Below are 21,297 nucleotides of genomic sequence, written 5' to 3' on the forward strand. Positions count from 1 at the left end.
TCTCCCTGCGCGCAGGGAGGGGGTTGCGGAGCTGGGGCTGAGGTAGAGGGGCGCTGGGGGGCGCGCCTCCCTCGGCCGCGGGTTCTCAGAGTCGGAGCGGTTGTGGGGTCCCCGCTTGGGGGCGCCGTCCTGAAGCCGGGGGCGCGGAGACCCCTTGAACCTGCCTCGCTCTCCCTCTGGGGTGGCGGAAGCCCCCAGCCTCCGCCCGCGCTGTTCTGACGCCCAGCGGCGCGTCAGCCTACCTTCAGGTGAGCCCGATCCCGGACCTCGGAGCCACGACCAGCAGAAGCCGGGCCACACCCCCTCCCCTGGCCCCGGCGGCTGCGCCCAGAAGCCTGGCCGCAGAGTTGGCCGCCCGCGAACCCGCGGACTCGCGGTCAGGGTGACCTGTTGCAGAGCGGCCCGCAGCCCGAGCTGCCCCGCCAGCCCCGGCCCCGGAGGGGCTGCGTCCTGCGCTGGCCTCGGGCCGGTCGCGCGGCCCGGGTGTGGGGCAGGGGCCGCAGCCTCAGGTCGGCTTGCTGTAAAGCCAGGAACCTAGAAAAAAGGAGATTCCGAACGTATCTCATCAAACACATGCAAAGCCGGGAGATCTGTCTGCAAATATCCGGAATTCCATTGCAGTATCGGATTAGGTAGGCTCATAAACACCGTTGCTTTGGAGGTGATTTGGGAGAAACACGAGCCATGAGCGAGGAGTTAATTTCTGGAAAATAGCCGTAAACCTGTGCGGAGCGAATTATTCCCCCCCTCAGTTCCCCCCCCCACCCAAGCTCTTTTCCTGTAGCTGTGTGTTTTGTAGACGCAGGCCAGTTTCAGTGTACGTGGGCGTGTTTGGGAAGAAGCTGCGAGCTGATAGGAGGTACCTAGTACAAATGTTAATTTGTTTAAGCTGGGAGGGGTAAGGGAGGAGAAAGAAAGGGCACTGATGTTAGCTGTGGAGGAGGGGCAATTGAAATACTAAATTTCTGTTAAAAAAAAAAACACTAAAAGAAATATCTAATGCCTAGTGTGTATTTAAGACCATAAAGTAGAAACATACAGGCAGCAGTTAATTGAGCTTTATCGTTTATGCTCCCTGGATTTTTTTTCCCCAACACTTTAGTTGCTATAGAGAGCCTTGTTTTCTTACCAGTGTTTGTGAGTTGTCTTGGGTATTTTTCTGTATCGACCATTAGATCGATTCCTGTTCAAGTTTCTTTGAAGATGACCATCAGAATGTTAGGAAACTTTTCAGTCCGTGTTTGCAGAGTATTGCTGTTAGGCAGATCATAGCTTGCTCATTATGAAGCCTGTTCCACTCAAGATAATTATGCTTGTACAAGTGCTATAGAACAAGTGCTATAGAATCGTACATATAAGTGTATTACTCTTACTGCTAAATATCTTACTTTAGAATTATGAGGAAACTTCCAAAACTGAACATCCAAACAGTATTATTTTAACAAAGATAACCTCTAACTCAAGCTTTGTAGGCATGAAGTTTATCATGTAGCTTCAAAGGTCTTTTTAGGCAGATCTAAATATCAAGATGTAAAGGCATTAATGCCATTTAGGATACATAATTTCAGTGTATTTTAAGCCTAGTTTATTTTTTCTTTTTAAAATTCAGCATAGTTTTTAAACGGTAAGATGTGCACTTTTTCCATTGTATTCCACTTTTTTTTTTTTCTTTTAAGGTGGATTCTCCTTATTTGGCTGAGGCTGGTCTCAAACTCTTGAGCTCAAGCGATCCTCCCGCCTCAGGCTCCCAAGGAGCTGGGACTACAGGCGTGAGCCACTGTGCCTTATTTCACTTTTCATTGAATTAAGGAATTTGACTTTTAGTAATACTTTGGGGCAGGACTCTGGAAATACTGTTTAGTTTGCCTAGACTTTTTTCAGATTGCAACATAAATTTGAAGATAACACTTGCATTTGTCAGGACACAACATGCTTTTCTAATATTTATATGTAATACACGAAAGAATACAACAAATTTTCCTGAGAGAAAATATAACTGAAAAACTGGCTTTGTGAGTCAGATACATATGTGAGTAATATATCTGTGTGTGTTTTTAAATACCTGGTACGATTCTTTTTATTACGTCATTAGAGTTGAGTGTAGTGAATGATGAATATATAGGTGAAATTGTCCTATTGCAACTTAAAACACTTAAGCTTTTTCCAGAGGCTCAGTTCATTCTGCGTATATTTATTGGGTACCTACTTGGTGCCAGTTAGTCCCCTAGAGGTTGGGTACACAACAGGGGAACAGACAGGTCTGTGTCCTGATGGGGTTTAATTGATAAGTGGGCAAAAATGTTAGTTTAAAAGTTTAAGAAGTAGAAACTCTTCTGATAACTTTTTGGTTAAGGATATTGTTTTTCTCTTTCTGAGGATAGTGGGAATTATTGCCTGGAGAACAAAAACATTGACAAATGTTTTTAAAATATGCCTATGTTTATATACTTTGGGTTCCTGGTTACCAAGTATACCAAAGATAAATATTCTACCTGAAGTCAGATGATGCATAGTTTGCATGTGGTTAGATAGCCTTATTCTTTTGGTTTATGTAGTTAAATGAAATGTTTGCTGAAAATATTCTCTCTTGGCACTTATTTATAAGGGAATCTAAATTTTTTTTTGGTCTAAAATTTTAAAATATCACCTTTTTCTTTCTGGCTGACTATGAGTGAACCAATTCCTTGACAATCTGGTTTTCCAGAAATTTTTAAAATAACTTTTAAACCTTAAACTAAACTATTAATTGAAATTTATTTAATCAAATTTGTTTTCTTTTGTGAGTTAAACTTTAAACTCGTTTATTTTCTCCCAAAGCATGCTTTTTTTTTTTTTTTTTGCTATGTAAAATAGACACATAGTTTGGGTTTACTTTTAATTTTAATGATACACGGTTTGAGAATAAGATATATTGAAATGTATCCATTTTTTGAATATGAGATATTGTGTAATGCCTGTATTTGGAATAAAATTGTCATTTTAATCTGACTCCTTTTTTTTAAGTTAATTTTCAATGAAAGATAATTCAAATAGCTTGAAACTACCCCAACCTGAGGTTCCTTGGAGAGGAAAATGAATGTATTGCATTACCCTATAAATTGTTTCTTTAAATGTGTCTTAAATTTCCTGTTGTTTCCTTTTTAGTGAGAGAATAAAGATTGGGTGTGATAAATTTTAGTACAGTGGAATTAATGTGGAATCTTTTTTGATTTAATGTCTTGAGCTTTTGATTTAGGAAAACTTTTAACTACATAATAGAAATAAAACACTGGAATTTAAAATGTGTTACATTTACCTATTCTATGGAAAGAAAAAAGTTTGAATATAAATTTACATAGTTACTTTAGTAAGTACCTAATTAGGGATAAGGGAATGATCTATATAGACATACAGGTATGTGAATATAGCAGTATTCATATGACTTAGCTTGAGGAGGCTTGGCAGTTTATTTCATTACAGAGAAACTTTTGGTTCTGGCTTTTGAGTAATACATTGTTTTGGAGTGTAAAAGACTTGAATCTCTCATCTTGAATTTAATTGATAGTTTTCTATTATTTCACTTACATGACTTTTTTTTTTTTCAGAACAGATTTTCTTCAGTTTGATTTCCTTTTGTTGTTCTGGAAGAAGTCTTTTCTGAAAACCCTGTTAACTAGCATCCCCCATCGTACTCTGTGCCTTTGCCTTGCTTTATTTATTTATTTTTACATCATTGCTTTATCTGACATTAGAACATGCATTAGTTTATTATCTGCCTCCCTCTCTGATTGTAAGCTTCATGAGAGCAAGGGCTTATTTTGTCCACTGTTGTCTTCCTGGCACCTAGAAAAGTATCTGATACATAGTGATGCTCAGATATTTGTGGGGTATTAATTGTTATGAATAACAAAGGACCCCTGGTTTTGTTCCCTTTTTTAAAAAAATTAATATTTGATTTATACAGCTGTGCAGTTAGAAAGAAAATTGTACTACAAGGGTTATACAGGTTGAGCATCCTGAATCTGAAAATCTGAAATCCAAAATGTTAAACTTTTTGAGTGTCAGCATGACTCTCAAAGAAAATGTTCATTGGAGCATTTTGAGTTTTAAATATTTGGATTTGGGATGCCTAACTGGCAATGCAAGTCTTCCAAAATCTGACAAAATCTGAAATTCAACAAGATTTGAAATCTGAATTTTTCTGGCCCCAAGCCAGGTATTCAGATAATCTGTAATTAAAACTCCAGTCCTCTGTCTCTTCATGACTTTCCCTCCTGTGTCCTGCTCTCAGAGCAACCATAGGTGCTTCTTCTGATATTTATTTACATAATTTAAAAATGATATGCTTTTACTGTTTGTTTTTCAATTTTATTTATTTATTTTTTGAGATGGAGTATTGCTCTGTCACCCAGGCTGAAGTGCAGTGGCATGATCTTGGCATTCTGCAGCCTCCGCTTCTTGGGTTCAACTGATTCTCCTGCCTCAGCTTCCCAGGTAGCTGGGATTACAGGCATGTGCCACCACGCCTGGCTAATTTTTGTATTTTTAGTAGAGATGGGGTTTCACCATGTTGGCCAGGCTGCGAACTCCTGACCTCAACTCTTGACCTGCTCTCCCCGGCCTCCCTAAGTGCAGGGATTACAGGTGTGAGCCACCACGCCTGGCCCTGTTTTTCAATTTTAGATGTTATCTGTTGGCTTTCTTCTGTGGTAGATGAGTCTATGCTTTAGGATTCTTGTGCCACCTTGAGATTTCTTTCCCACTGTCTTCCCAATATAGTCATGCTTTTGATTAAATCAGCATTTGTTTACATTATTATGACTTTGTAAATATGTTTACAGTGGAACCTTACAGTGTACTATGATTATATTTCTTGGAGTTGATTTTTTTCTTTTTATTTCTTGGTTTCCTATTTGCCTCTGATTTTTTTTCTACAAAGTGTCCCAGTATCATCAAGCACATCAGGTAATTAATTGACCACTCAGATTTTTAAAAAAGAATGAAATAATTCTTGAGCTCTCTTATCTTCTTGCTCAAATCTGCACTTTTGCCCACCACTTATTCTGTGTAGCTATACTTGTGACTTCCCTTCATCATGATTCTGAGAATTCTTTTTATTTTTTTGGAGACAGAGTTTTGCTCTTGTTGCCCAGGCTGGAATGCAATGGCATGATCTCAGCTCACCACAGCCTCTCCTTCCCGGGTTCAAGCAGTTCTCCTGCCTCAGCCTCACAAGTAGCTGGGATTACAGGCATGCGCCACCACACCTGGCTAGTTTTGTATTTTTAGAAAAGACACGTTTCTCCATGTTGGTCAGGCTGGTCTCGAACTCCCAACCTCAAGTGATTTGCCCACCTCGGGTGCTGGGATTACAGGTGTGAGCCACCATGTCTGGCCTGATTTTCTAGTTTGAAGTGGTTGTTGAAAAGTCTTATGCCATTCAAAATCTTCATGCTTCATACGTGATCTGGCCCTAGGATCTTTTGTCTTCAGTATATCTGATATGTCCCTGATATTTTATGTATCTTGTAGGGATTTTACTTTATTTCTTCTGCACTGAATTTAGTGGGCACTTGCAACCAGCAGCGTTCATGATTATATGGAGAGGAGATATGATCTAGTTTAGAGGTCAGCAGACTTTTTCTTTGAAGGTTAGATAGTATTTTAGGCATTTTGGGCAATACAATCCATTACTGCTACTCAGTTTTGCTGTTGTCAAATGAAAGCAGGAATAAGCAGTGTGGACTGTGGTTTGCTGACACCTGATCTTGTACAAGCAGAAGGATTAGCCTTTGCTTTACCAGGAGTAGCGAGAGTTACTATAGAAATAGGAGAAAAGACAAGTATATGGATAGACACATGATGGTGGTAGCTTGAGAACGTTCTCATGAGTGTTTCAATTTACCTTTGTATATAGAGACCAAGCTCATCATCTGAGAGTAAGGAAGAATGGGAATATGTATTAGAGGTTTGAGAAGGAATACTACATGACATAGCCATTTGTCAAAAAGTAAAAAAGTGAATAGAAGAGGGAGAGTATGATTGCCAGGCAGCAGTAAGGGCTCCCTTGAGATACATGATTCTGAATTTTTTGTTCCTGATTTTTTTTTTTTTTTTTTTGAGATGGAGTCTCACTCTGTTGCCTAGGCTGGAGTGCAGTGGTGCGATCTCAGCTCACTGCAACCTCTGCCTCCTGGGTTTAGGCAATTCTCCTGTCTCATCCTCCCAAGTAGCTGGGACTACAGGCCCGTGCCACCACACTCAGCTAATTTTTTGTTTTTTCAGTAGAGACGGTTTTACCATGTTAGCCAGGATGATCTCGATCTCCTGACCTCATGATCCACCTGCGTTGGCCTCCCAAAGTGCTGGGATTACAGGGGTGAACCACCGCGCTCAGCCACGTTCCTGATTTTAATAGGAGTACCTTTAACATTTCATCATTAATTATAATGCCTTAATATTGGTTTTGATAAATAACTTAAGACTTTTGGTAGATATGCTTTGTCATACTAGTTTTCTAAGAGGTTTCTTTTTTGTTTTTTTTTTTTAAAAAAACATAAAAGTGTTGAATTCATCAGGTGCTTTTTCTTTGCAGGTAGAGATGATCATCTTTTCCATTAATCTGTTAATAGGATGTATTACATTAATAGATTATCTCCTGTTGAACCATCTTTGCATTCCTGAGTTAAACCGTATTTAGCTGTGGTGCATTTTTTCACCCACACTGCTGAATTTGACTTGCTGGTGTCTTAGCGTTCTTTAAGATCTACATTTATCAGTGAGGTTTATATGGGTGTATTTTGAATTCAAAATTACACTGACTTCATGAAATCAGTTGTGAAGCTTTCTTTTTTCCCGCCATTATCAGAAATAGTTCTGTAAATAGAGATTCTTTGCTCCTTGAAGGAGCTATAGATTTAATATGAAAATTTCTAAAACAAGACATGGAAAATTATCTGTATGACCCTCTTGGAGGCAAAGGCTTTTTAAACCAGGATGCAAAAAGTGCTAACCAGAAAAGACTATTTCATTAAATAAGAACGTCTATTCGTTAAAGAATACTATTAAGAGAGAAAAAAGGCAAGTAGCACACTGGAAGAGGTGTTTGCAATACTTATATCTGTCAGAGGACTCGTATATAGAGTATATTTAAAAGTATGCAAATCAATACAAAAGAATTCAGACAACCCAGCTTTAAAACAATTGGGCGAAAGACTGGAACAGGCTTTTTAGAAAATGAATTGTTCAGATGGCCAAGGTTAAAAAGTACTGATACATAATTTTCAGAAAACTGCAAATTAAAACTATAATATGATACCACTACATACCCACCAGAATGGTGTTAATTAAAAAATCTGAAATACAAAGTGTTGACAAGAATGTAGAGCATTTGGAACCCTTATACATTTCACGTGGGTTTGAAAATTGGTACAGCCACTTTGGAAAATTCTTTGGCAGCATTTGCCTAAAACTGTATCTGTATGTGCTCTGTGATCCACCAATTTCATGTCTGGGCATAGACCTAATAGAAATCAGTATATATGTGCATCAGAAGAAAACATAGGGGTAAATCTTTATGACCTTGGAATAGGTGAAGGATTCTTATATATGACACCAAAAGCAGGAGCAACAAAGCAAACAAGAGGTAAATTGAACTTGAAAATTAAATTTTTTGTGCTCCAAAGGATGCCGTCAAGAATGTGAAAAGACAATACACAGAATTGGAGAAAATATTTGCAAGTTGTATGTAACAAGAAACTTAGAATGTATAAACACTCTTATAACTCAGTAATAAAAAGACAACTCAGTTTAAAAACAGGCAAAGGAGCTGAATAGAAATTTCTCAAAGATAAGCAAGTGGCCAATAAGCACATGAAAAGATGCTTGATGTTATTAGCTATCAGGAAAATGAAATCAAAACCACAGTGAGATACCACTTTACACCACTGGGATGGCTTGAATGAAAAAGTTAGATAATAAGTGTAGGCAAGGATGTTAAGAAATTGGGATCCTCATACACTCGTGGGAATGTAAATGGATGTAGCTTCTTTGGAAGACCATGAGGCACTTCTTCAAATAATTTAACATAGAGTTGCCATATGACCCAGCAGTTCCTCTCCTAGACTAGCAGATAGAGGTAGAAAACAGATTAGTGGCTTAGGCTAGTAGCAGGGGAAAGGGAGTGGTAGCTAAAGGGTATGGATTTCTTTCTGAGATGATGAAAATGTTCTAAAATTGACTGTGTTGTTGGTTGTACGTCTGTGAATATGCTATAAACCATTGACTTGTACATTTTCAATGGGTGAATTGTATGGTATGTGAATTATATCTCAGCAAAGCTGTTAAAGGTAGGAAAAATAATCAGTGATATGACGGTGTTGCCATAATATTTGAGAAGAGCAAGATGAAGAGGGATATACCAAGTATTTGTATGAAGCACACAACTCCGAAACCTTTATGTCTGTATGTGTTTAGACGATTTTGTAAGGTGGAAAATGTTGCACACTAAATGTAAATATTCATTTTCTTATTGGTCTAAAATAGGGAGAGGGAGAGAAAAAAGGGAGAAAATAACTAAAAGAAGGAGTTGATTTAGAAAAAAATAGCATGTATAGCAAGATCTCAGTTATGTGAACTATAAATGTTAAAAATGTTAAGAGTCGTTGTCTGTGTGGTGGGATAGCAGATCTTTTTTTCTTTATTTTTTCTGGTTGGTTGATCTTTTTTATTTTATTAATAGAAGTAGTTGAAATTAAGAGGCAATAAAATAAAAATAAGTTATAAAACCGCCAAAGCCATAGCAAACAGGGCATGTCCATAGCAACTTCGTCATCACTCCCAGTCTGTCAGCAACAACAACAAAAAAATTGGATAAATAATTTGTGGTATAGCCTTATAGTGTAACACTGTACAGTAGTGGAAAAGAATGAACTGTGGCTGTACTCAGCAAACATGGGTGAATATCACAGATAAAATGGTGAGCAAAAGAAACCAGACACAAAAGAGTACATACTTCATGAAGTCATACTGAAATTAGGATGCCTAGTAGTTAGTAGATTAATTAATAGAAGTTATTAAAATAGTAGATTAATAATTAATAGAAGTAGTTATTTCATGACTTCATTTACATAAAGTTTAGGGCAAGGTCAAACTCATGTGTGGTGATAGAAGCATGAGCATGGTGTTTAGGAGTTGGGGCTAGAAGGGTAAGAGGAACAACAAAGAAGAACCTTCTAGAGTGTTGGAAATGTCTATGTTTTCTTTTCTTTTCTTTCTTTTTTTTTTTTTTTTTGAGACTGTAGCCCAGGCTGGAGTGCAGTGGCGTGATCTCAGTTCACTGCAACCTCCGCCTCCTGGGTCAAGCAGTTCTCCTGCCTCAGCCTCCTGAGTAGTTGGGATTATAGGCATATGCCACCATGCCCGGCTATTTTTTTTTTTTTTTTTTTAGTAAAGACGGGGTTTCACCATATTTGATTGGTGGTTATGTGGGTGTCTACATGGTAAAATTCATCACACAGAATACCTTAGATATGTACATTATGTTTGTATGTCTCAAAAGTAAAACAAATGAAACCATAAAAAATAAAAATAAGCAAAATATTCTTGTACTTACATCAAAAGTATTTGTATACTTCTGGGGATAATTGTGTTGCATTCAAAGATAGTTTCTCTCTACTATCATTTTTAGTGGTAGCATTGTATTGTGTGAATGTATCATCTGTATCATCATTTAAACTCTTGATGAGCATTTAGGTTGTTTCTTTTAGATAGTATTAATGGTGATAGAGTTAACATCTTTTTTTTATAGCTCTTCCTGTAATATCTTTTTTTTATAGGTTTCCTTTTGATGAATTCCTAAAAAGAAAGTTATTTGGAGGTTAAGGATGTTTACATACTCGCTTATGGTGTGCATGTTTGTTTCTCTATGCCCTTACTCACTTGGCATTTAGCTTTAAAAATGTGTATGTGTTGATGTGTTATGTAATAAGTGCTCTCGAATTCTTTTAATTTGTGTGTGTGTGTGTGTGTGTGTGTGTGTGTTTTGAGACAGTCTCACTCTGTCGCCCAGCCTGGAGTGCTGTGGTGATCTCGGCTCACTGCAGCCTCCGCCTCCTGGCTTCAAGCGATTCTCCTGCCTCAGCCTCCCAAGTAGCTGGGATTACAGGTGTCCGCCACCATGCCTGGCTAATTTTTGTATTTTCAGTAGAGTCAGAGCTTCACCTTATTGGCCAGGCTGTTCTTGAACTCCTGACCTCAAGTGATCCAGCCACCTCGGCCTCCCAAAGTGCTGGGATTAAAGATGTGAGCCACTGCACTTGATTTGCATTTTAAACATTTTCAATGAAAGTACTGTTTTCGGCCGGGCGTGGTGGCTCAAGCCTGTAATCCCAGCACTTTGGGAGGCCGAGACGGGTGGATCACGAGGTCGGGAGATCGAGACCATCCTGGCTAACATGGTGAAACCCCGTCTCTACTAAAAATACAAAAAAAAACTAGCCGGGCGAGGTGGCGGGCGCCTGTAGTCCCAGCTACTCGGGAGGCTGAGGCAGGAGAATGGCGTAAACCCGGAAGGCGGAGCTTGCAGTGAGCTGAGATCCAGCCACTGCACTCCAGCCTGGACAACAGAGCAAGACTCCATCTCAAAAAAAAAATAAAAATAAATAAAAAAATAAAAAATAAAAAAGAAAGTACTGTTTTCACATGTGTGATATTATACTGCTTTCTCCAGTTTTCTCTTCACATGCTACCCATTCTTTCTGTTCAATCTTTTAAAAGTCTTTTAATGAAATAGTTGTACAAAAAAGTGTATAGAGTCAGGCGCGGTGGCTCACAGCTGTAATCTCAGCATTTTGGGAGGCCAAGGTGGGTGGATTGCTTGAGCCCAAGAGTTTTAAGACCAGCCTGGGCAATGTGGTGAAACCCTGTCTCTACAAAAAAATGCAAAAAAATTAGCCAGGCAAGGTGGTGTGTGTCTGTAGTCCCAGCTACTCAGGAGGCCGAGGGTGGAGAATTGGAGTCCGGGAGATCAAGGCTGCAGTGGCCATGATCGAGCCACTGCACTTCAGCCTGGGCAATAGAGGGAGACCCTGTTTTAAAAAACGAAACCAAAAGCATATGAAGAATAATACAGTTAATCCCTAACTTAAGAAATTAATCAATGCAGTTGAAGCACCCTACTAGTTCACATTAATGTGTAAGAAGTCTTTATGTATTAAAAATATTGGCTCTTTGTCTCTTGTTTTACTTTTCCCTGTTTTATCTTTTGTCACCCAACTTACTGTATTTCATTGAATTAAAATGGCTTCAGTTGCAAGAGGCACTATTTATGTACATCTAAAAATAAGAAATGGCATTAGATTTTAAGAGGCATCCTAATCCTAATTTCAGAGATTTTAAAAGGTAAGAAAACGCACATCTAAGAATTGATGAAATACATGTATTTCACTGTCTTGCACCTTTTTTTGAGACGAAGTCTTGCTCTGTCGCCCAGGCAGGAATGCTGGTGGCATGATCTCGGCTCACTGCAACCTCCACCTCCCAGGTTCAAGCAATTCTCTGCCTCAGCCTCCCAAGTAGCTGGGATTGCAGGTGCCCGTCACCACGCCTAGCTAATTTTTTTTTGTATTTTAGTAGAGACGGGGTTTCACCATCTTGGCCAGGCTGGTCTTGAACTCCTGACCTCGTGATCCACCCATCTCAGCCTCCCCAAGTGCTGGGATTACAGGCGTGAGCCACCACATCTGGCCAGTGCCACGTTTAACCAGATGATCAATCTCTTGTTTTTGTTTCTATTGTGAGTCCTAGAAAGCCTTTCCTATGTCAAAATATATTTTAAAATTCACCTATGTTTACTTCTAGTATTTTTATGGCTTAAATATTTTTCATTTTTAATTCATCTTATTTTAATGTAAGATCTAATTTTTGTCTTTTTACCCAGATGGTTAAACAGTTGTCAAAAAGTTAAATGATATTAATGATTTTTTTTTCTTTTGAGACAGAGTCTTATTCTGTCACCCAGACTGGAATCCAACAGCATGATCACAGCACACTGCAGCCTTGACCTCCCGGGCTCAAGTGATCCTCCTGCCTCAGCCTCCCAAGTAGCTGGGACTATGGGTGCACACCACCAAACCTGGCTAATTTTTTTTGTCTTTTGTAGAGACATAGTCTCTACTATGTTACCTAGGCTGGTTTTAAACTCCTGGGCTCAAGTGATCCTCCTGCCTCAGCCTCCCAGAGTGCTGGGATTACAGCGTGAGCCACCACGCTTGGCCACATTAATGATTTTCGAACAAGTAGTGATATGCTCAAATGAGCTGGCTAGGAAAACAATATGGCTTTGGATTTTGGTTGGGTCTAGTCAAAAATTATATATATATATATTTTTGAGATGGAGTCTCACTCTATCGCCCACGCTGGAGTGCAGTGGCACGATCTTGGCTCACTGCAACATCCACTTCCCAGGTTCAAGCGATTCTCCTGTCTCAGCCTCCCAAGTAGCTGGGATTACAGGCGCATGCTGCCATGCCCGGCTAATTTTTTGTATTTTAGTAGAGATGGGGTTTCACCATGTTACCCAGGCTGGTCTCGAACTCCTGAGCTTAGGCAGTCCACCCGCCTTGGCCTCCCAAAGTGCTAGGATTACACGTGTGAGCCACGGAGGCTGGCTAATAGATGTATATCTTAAATTCGCATTGAAAGGAATGTGAACATCAAAACTAAATTTGAATTTTATGTTTCCTTAAATTTCTAATAAGTATCTACATGTTCTTGGGATCAGTCAATATAGTTTACTAAGTTAAAATTAAATTTTTTAAGGATAGGCAATGGTTATAATTCTTTGATGAAAGTCTGTATGAATCTGGGCAAGTTACTTAATTTAACATTCAGCTTTTTTATTTGTAAATGGGTATAATAGTGCCTTCTCATAGGATCATTGTAAGGATTTCTTTTACTCTTTCTTTCAGAATTTTGACGATCAGGGGGTAATTATAGCCCAGATTCTGTTGCATCTGTGGTTATTCTAGATCTCTAGGGTTACTGGAGTAAATTATTTGTATACCTCTTCCAGTCCTGATTTAGATTTCCAGGATTTGTCTAGAACATTTTTTTGCCTTCTGGAATTAGCTTACATGACAAATCTGTATGTTTTCTGTTGCTTTTCTTAAGCTACAGTTTTGTGGATGTGCTGAAATACTCATAGATAATTTAGGGGTTTGTAGGTGGGTGATTAGTAAGGTTTTTTTTTTGCAATTTTGATATGCTGATATATTTTTGTATGTTTGTGTAGTTTAGATCCTCTCTCTTAAAGCTAGAGGGACAGGAATAAGTCTACTTAAAGAGAAACATTTTGAGGATATCTTATGGTTAAGAAACTCTGCTTCTGACTTGCTTGTTTTGGTCACTGGCATTTTTTAATGTTTTCTTGTAAGCACAGTACTTGAGAGTGTTATCATGGAAGTATTGTTGTTCATGTCTTCTTGATGAGAGGCAGTCTTATATGTGAAACCACAGTAAATAACATAAAACAATATGTTGTTTTGTGTCAGATTGAAGAGCATTAGCAGTTCACAGAAGAGGCTCAGTGAGGACAGGAGGAGTGGTCCTTAAGGAATGTGTTTCATTTAGGTGGAAAGAACGTACTGATTATTGAAACAGCATGACTCAAGATGTGGCAACAGGAACTCGGTTTTGTTGGCACGATTTGGATTGAAGGGTTTGTTTGGAATTTGGCGGGAAATACAGTACATTTAATGCGGTAGGACTAGATATTCAGTCCTTAGGAATGAAGCAGGGGAAATTAGAATTGAAATGGTAGTACATATTGTTATTCACTAGCTTGGCGTGTCACTCTATTTCATTCCTTCAAGAGAGCCAAAAGGTGACAGGTAGAACTCATTGCCAAAAGGTTTTTAAAGATACCACTTTGAAGGTTTGGACTTCAGGGAACAAGCAGTACTAATGAAGCCATCTGTGCTGCACTTGTTTATCTAAACAGTTTGGACAGCTGAACTGGCTCTAGTTGTTAAGTTGTTAAGTTTGTCAAGTTAACAAACCTAGCCCCTTCATCTGCTTGATTCCAATACCGCCTAACAGATAATAGCTATAAGGATGAATAGGGTCATTGATACTACTTCTGACTCTGAACAGTATTTGAAATAATAGACGATAGTGGGTTTTTCTCCTCAGTTGTGGTACTCTTGATGGAGTATGGCAACCTTTGACTTAATAGTCACTGGACCTGTATTTCATGTCTTGTGTGATGCTGTAAATTATATGATCCCCTCAGTAACAACCAAAATTTGTATTTATAACTACTTAATTACTATAACTAAGTAGATTAGAAATCCTGGCAAGACTTTTGAGTCCCAGAGTAGTGGTGATTTATCTGAGCCAGTATCCTAGATATGTAATTTATAATTCTGGCTTGCCCACAGTTCCTTTGGAGGAAATCTGCTTTTTCTACAGTACATTGCCGAAGAACAGACCTCAATAGCAATTTTTTTTTAACCACATAAAACTGTATTGCAGTGGATTGGTCCAGCAGTGGGCATTTGACCTAAGGGTTGCTAATTCATCAGCCACCTAAAAACCCAGGATTGTCTAGTTGGGAAAATTTATAGTCAGTTATAGAAAACATGGAGTTAATTTGCCATTGAGCCATGGGAGCTGAAGCTGGAAAGATGTGTTGGTGTAGAGTCCTGTAAAACTAAAGTTTAAAGGAATGGAAAGTAGATGTAAACAGAAGCTATGAATTACAGAAATGATAAAGGAGATAAGGAAGCCATTTGGTAACTATAAAAGAGTAGGGCATATGTGCTGAGAGAAGTGCAAAATTCTGAGAGAAACCATGTGGTTTGAGAGAGAGACACACAACACGAGAGTGAAGATTCTAGTTTCTGGCACTGTAGATGCTGTTCTTCCTTTAGTACTTCTGTGGCTCCTGCCCTTCTTGAGACTACATTCATTCCTCCCTACCCCCAGGAAAGATTGTAGGCTTTGGTGTTAGACATTTGACATTAGAATTCTGGCTGTTTTACCAGCCCCTGCAACCTTGGGCAAACTGCTTAACCTCTCTGTCTCAAATCTTTCTCACCTGTAAAATGAGCATCGTAACAATACCTTTTCTCACTGGATTGATGTGAGGATTAAGTGACAATGACACATGGAAAGCTTAGAACAATGCTAAGCATATAACAAATGTTCAATAAGTAATATATATGTAATGATATTTGAGGTAATTTGATTTTTTTGCGACTAAAAGAGTCTATAGTTAATCTCCTTGCTGATTCACTTAGAGCAGAGTAATCTTGTGTGGGTGGGGGCTGGGTAAACAAGATAAGGTATAAGGAGTTAGAAAATATTGTCTTATACAGTGTGAATAATAATACATTGAGCATTTAATAGATGCTTGGTGTTCTAAGCATTTTACCTGTATTAACTCATTGGATGTTTCTGTTACCTTCACTGTAAAGATGTAGCAACTGAGGCACAGAGAGGCTAACCAACTTGCCCAAGGTTATAATGGTGAAAGACCAAATGCTTTTTCCGTAAGACCAGCAACAAAACAGATGGCTACTCTCACCACTTCTGTTTCACAGTGTGCTGGAGTTGCATTGCAGCCAATACAGTCAAGAAAAATAAATAGACTGGGTGTGCTGGCTCACGCCTGTAATGCCAACACTTAGAGAGGCTGGAGAGCAGGGGTGGATCACTTGAGTTCAGGAGTTCGAGACCGGCCTGGCCAACATGGTGAAACCCTGTCTCTACTAAAAATACAAAAAAAATTAACCCAACATGATGGCGGGTGCCTGTAATCCCAGGTACTCAGGAGGCTGAGGCAGGAGGATCAGTTGAAACTGGGAGGGCGCACCACTGTACTCCAGCCGGGGCGACAAAGTGAGACTCCATCTCAAAAAGAAAAGACATCCAGATTGGAAAGGAGGAAGTAAAATATCTTCTTTGTAGATGACGTGATTGTCTGTAGAAAATCTGATGGAATTTGCTGCAAAATTTTTGGGACTAAGTGAATTTAATAAAGTTGTGGATTACAGTCAGTCTATAAATATCAATTGTATTTATTTAGCAATGAGCAGTTAGAAATTGAAATGTAATGAAACCAGTACCATTGATAATAGTATCAGATATGAAATACTGTAAACTACACAGCATTATAGTAAGAAAGTAAAGAAGACTTAGATAAGTGGGGAGATATTCTTTGTTTATGGGTGAGAAGAGTCATTGTTGCTAAGATGACAATTATCCCTAGATTGATCAATGCGATTCCAATGAAAATGCTAGCAAGCTTTTTTTGGGGCGGGGGGGATAGAAATTGACAAGCTGATTCTGAAATTCATGTGGAAACATAAAGGACGTAGAATAGCCAAAACAGCTTTGAAAAAAGAACAACAAAGTTGGAGGTCTAATGCTATCTAACATCACAATTTATTATAAATCTGAAGTGGTCAAAACAATGTTGTATTTGTATAAGGATGGCAAAATAGATCAATGGAATAGAACAGAATCCAGAAGTAAGCCAGTACATAAATGGACAACTGAATTTTGACAAGGTGCAAAGGCAGTTCAGCAGAGAAAGGATAGTCTATGCAACAAATAATGCTGGCACAATTGGATATCCAAATGCAGACAAATGAACTTCAGTCTATATCTTGCACTGTTTGTGAAAATGAACTCAAAATGAATCAAAGATCTAAATGGTAAAGCCTAAAATTACGAACTTTTGGCAAAATTAGGACAAAATCTTTATCTTGAGTCAGGCAAAATTATTTTTAGTTATAACACCAAAAGCATGATCCATAAAATAGCACATTGATAAAATGATTTTTTTTATCAAATTGAAAATGTGCTCTTCCAAGGAGAATTTTTTTTTTTTTTTTTTTTTGAGCTTCGTTCTGTCACCCAGGCTGGACTGCAGTGGTGTGATCTTGGTTCACTGCAACTTTCACTTCCTGGGTTCAAGCAATTCTCCTGCCTCAACTTCCCAAGTAGCTGGAACTACAGGCATGTGCCACCCACCACACCTGGCTGATTTTTGTATTTTTAGTAGAGATGGGGTTTCACTATGTTGGCCAGGCTGGTCTCGAACTCCTGACCTCAGGTGATCCACCCACCTCAGACTCCCAAAGTGCTGGGATTACAGGTGTGAGCCACCATGCCCGGCCAAAAAGAGAATTCTTAAGAGAATGAAAAGACAGGCTGTAGGATGGGAGAAAATACTTGCAAATCAAATGCGTAATTAAGACCTTGTATATAGAATATATACTAATGAACTCTCAACTAAACACCAACAATCCAATTTTTTAAAATCTGCAAAATATTTGATAGATACCTCACCACAGAAGATATGCTAAGTATATGAAAAGATGTTTAGTCTTTATATATATATATTTTTATTTAACAATAGTATTTAATGCTGCCAAAAAGTATAAAAATACAGTAGGAATGGCAGTACAATACAAAGTAATCTTTCCTAATTTGTTTCTTGTATATCTTTCTGTGTTTCATACATGTATTATAAACACTTAACAACACATCACATTAAAGGTTCTGCAAAGTCTTATGCTGGTCGGTGCTCTTCATCCCCTGGATGTAAAGTTTACTTTGTAAACAAACAACTGTGAGGCAATCTAGAGGGTTAGCAAGCCTCATTTTAGTTTCCAGAGTGGGCTTCAGGTCTTGCTTTTGCACATCAGTGGTTCAAAATTTATAGCTGCAGAATATTCTCAAGTCATGAATATTAGGTGTCTGTCAATCTTGGCCTTTTTCTTTTCGTTCATTCTCATTTAGCCTCTGTTTCATCTGCTGCACTTTCTGAGCTGTGGTGGCCTTTCTGTCCTCTCAAATACATTTCGGTAGAGCACTCTCATTGTTCTCCTCCATTGTATCTTGCATTTTAGAAGAAAGGCCTGTACATCAGTCACCTGTCAGTTTTTATTCTTCTGGACCTATTCTGTTCCCATTGTATTTTTCAGTCATTATTTTGTTTGGTGAATGATCAAAAGCAGGAGATAAGTCTCCTTAGAAAGTTCTTTCCATCATTTCTGTATACTAGAATCTCCCTTTATACATTTGTTCCTTATATTAAAGCCATGTATGAGAATCTCAGTTGATCTGGGGTCTGAGATAAAACCCATTCGGTATTTCCTCATGTTTAATAACACTTGTTTAATGTTAATATCGTCTCCTTTTTCCTTCAAAACAAGACAAGTGTCTGCCAGAGAGAAGGTGCCAGAGTGCCCAATGCCTGCACTACAGTGGATCACTGCAGGCCCATGGTTAGGGTTCCACGAGCCAGATTTTCTCACTTTAAACAAGAAATTGAGAAATGAAGCTGGTGATTTAGGGACTCCAAAATCTGGCCAGGTAGTGTAATGAAAGTGAGATATTGTTCTGGTTTCACCACTGTTGATATTTTCTATTTGTAGTAGATGTACTGTATAATACGACTTCACATCTTCTGACAAGAGCTTCACACTGAATCCTGTTTCTTTACAGCATCTCTTGGTCATCTTTTGGCCAGTACTGTGCATGTTTAACCGATTCTTTCTTCACAATGTGGTTCAGCATGACAACTGCTTTGGTCTTCTGCTGCCAAACCATAAGCCAGAAATGGCAGCATGCGTTAGGAAGTGGACCCTGTGTTAAGATGTAACTTCTTTGTGCTTCTGCTATGTCAACTAAGCTGGCATTAATATAATCATTCTCAGCATTTTGCAGTTTAAGACAACTGTGATCATCAGGTACAGCGGCTGCCAGCGATGCTGAGCATCCAACTCCTTTAACTCCCACTCAGTGGTGGTGGGCATGGCAGCAGGAGCAAGCTGGCGTGAGCAAACCCTGCTCCAGCAGAGAGGCTCAGGCCCTGCACGATCCACGGAGAGCCTGTATTATATTAATTATCATGTTAATAGTCACTGAAGAAATGGGAACCAAAATCAGTGAACTAGCACTACCTACCTGAAAGACTGACCATACCACGTGTTAGCAAAGATGTGAAAGACTAGAACTCTATACTTTGCTGTTAGGACTGTAAAACGGTTCAACTACTTTAGGAGACAGTTTGGTTGTTTCTTAAAATGTTAACATACAGGCTGGGCACCGTGTCTCACTTCTGTAATCCCAGCACTTCAGGAAGCTGAGGCAGGTGCATCACCTGAGGTCAGGAGTTCGAGACCAGCCTGGCCAACATGGTGAAACCCTGTCTCTGCTGAAAACACAAAAATTAGCCAGGCGTCATGGCATATGCCTATAATCCCAGCTACTCGGGAGGCTGAGGCAGGATAATCCCTTGAACCCGGGAGGCGGAGGTTGTGGTGAGCCAAGATTGCGCCACTACACTCCAGCCTGGGCAACAGAGTAAGACTCTATCTCAAAAAAAACCAAAAAAACAAAAACCTTAACGTACACCTACCAGCAGTTCCACTCCTAGGTATTTACTGAAAAGACCCATGCACTAATGTTCACAGCAGCTTTATTTATGATAGTCACAAACTGGAAAAAATGGATAAATAAATTGTGATGTAACTATACTATTTAGCAATATAAATGAATGAACTGTTTATTGATTGTCACAACAACAGGGATGAATCTCAAAATAATTATGCAGAGCAAAAGAAGGCAGGCACTGGCTGGGCACGGTGACTCACGCCTGTAATCCCGGCACTTTGGGAGGCTGAGGCAGGTGGATCACCTGAGGTCAGGAGTTTGAGACCAGCCTGGTCAACATAGTGAAACCCCATTTCTACTAAAAATACAAAAATTAGCCAGTTGTGGTGGCAGACACCTGTAATCCCAGCTACTCAGGAGGCTGAGGCAGGAGAATGGTGTAAACCTGGGAGGCGGAGGTTGCAGTGAGCTGAGATCCGGCCACTACACTGCAGCCTGGGCGACAGAGCAGGACTCCATCTCAAAAAAAAAAAAAAAAAAAAGGTAGGCACTTTGGGGGTGACTAATTATGTTCCTTATCTTGATTTTTCATAGGTGTATACTATATATATATTTTGAACTATATAATTTATTGCATGTAACCTATATATATAAAGGGTTTTTGTTGTTGTTTTTTGTTTGTTTTACATTGATAGGGATGGAGTCTTGCTATGTTGCCTAGGCTAGTCTTGAACTCCTAGGCTCAAGCTGTCCTCTTGCTTACAGGTACACACCACCAACAACCCATTTAGTCTATCACTTAATTGATAGACTAAAATTTAGCTTTTGTTTTTGGACCAAATCTGTTTTTAAAAATTTTTAAATTCATGCAGGCTGAGTGCGGTGGCTCAAGCTTAATAATCCTTGCACTTTGGGAGGCCAAGGTAGGTGGATCACCTGAGGTCCAGAGTTTGAGACCAGTGTGGCCAACATGGTGAATCTTTGTCTTTACTAAAAATACAAAAATTAGCTGGTGCCTGTAATGCCAGCTACTCGGGAGACTGAGGCAGGAGAATCACTTGATCCCAGGAGGCAGAGGTTGCAGTGAGCCGAGATCACGCCATTGCACTCCAGCCAGAGCAACAGAGCAAAAACTTTGTCTCAAAAAAAAAAAAAATGCAATAAAGATTTACTACAGATAGAAAATGATAAAAGATTGATTAAAAACTTTATATAACATGCATTAGGGTTCTATAGAGGGACTGAACTAATGGAATAGATATATATATATTAAGAGGAGTTTATTAAGTATTAACTCATAGGATCACCAGGTCCCACAATAGGCTCTCTGCAGGCTGAGGAGCAAGGAGAGCCAGTTTGAGTTCCAAAACTGAAGAACTTGGAGTCTGAGGTTTGAGGGTGGGAAGCCTCCAGCATGGGAGAAAGGAGTAGGCTAGGAGGCTAGGCCAGTCTCTTTTTCACATTTTTCTGCCTGCTTATGTTCCAGCCACACTGGCAGCTGACTAGATTGTGCCCACCCAGATTAAGGGTGGGTCTGCTTTTCCCAGCCCACTGTCTCAAATGTTAATCTCTTTTGGCAACACGCTCACAGACACACCCAGAATCCATACTTTGTATCCTTCAATCCAATCAAGGTGACACTCAGTGTTAACTATCACATGCATCATTACTTTGTTTTTCATATACTTTAATATATACAAAGCAGAAAAAGTTGAAAGAAATTTTGTTTTTAGAAATCGTTAAGAAATAAAATTCCTTTGGAGTAGTGGTTTTCAACTGGAGACGGTCGTCTTGGAGACGTTTGATTTCACAGCTGTTACTGGAATCCACTGGGTAGAGGCCAGAGATACTTCCACACAGCCTGCAATGCACAGCAAAGTCCTCCTCAACAAAGAATTATCTAGTTCCAGA

The 21,297-nt window shown here is 39.2% G+C and overlaps 1 protein-coding gene and 2 pseudogenes across 1 annotated transcript in view; 1 reads left to right on the plus strand and 2 right to left on the minus strand.

The window, feature by feature from the left end:
• Positions 1-965, minus strand: part of LOC105526457 — a 1,938-nt pseudogene extending 973 nt beyond the window's left edge.
• Positions 455-21,297, plus strand: part of RALGPS2 (Ral GEF with PH domain and SH3 binding motif 2) — a 183,128-nt gene continuing 162,285 nt past the window's right edge. The window contains exon 1 of the mRNA XM_011962397.1: positions 455-632. The gene's annotated coding sequence lies outside the window, so the exon portion shown is untranslated. The remainder of the gene's footprint in view (positions 633-21,297) is intronic.
• Positions 17,398-18,806, minus strand: LOC105526400 (annotated as a pseudogene).

This window comes from Colobus angolensis, unplaced genomic scaffold, assembly GCF_000951035.1.
Source record: "Colobus angolensis palliatus isolate OR3802 unplaced genomic scaffold, Cang.pa_1.0 Scaffold59, whole genome shotgun sequence".
Classification (NCBI taxonomy): Eukaryota; Metazoa; Chordata; class Mammalia; order Primates; family Cercopithecidae; genus Colobus; species Colobus angolensis.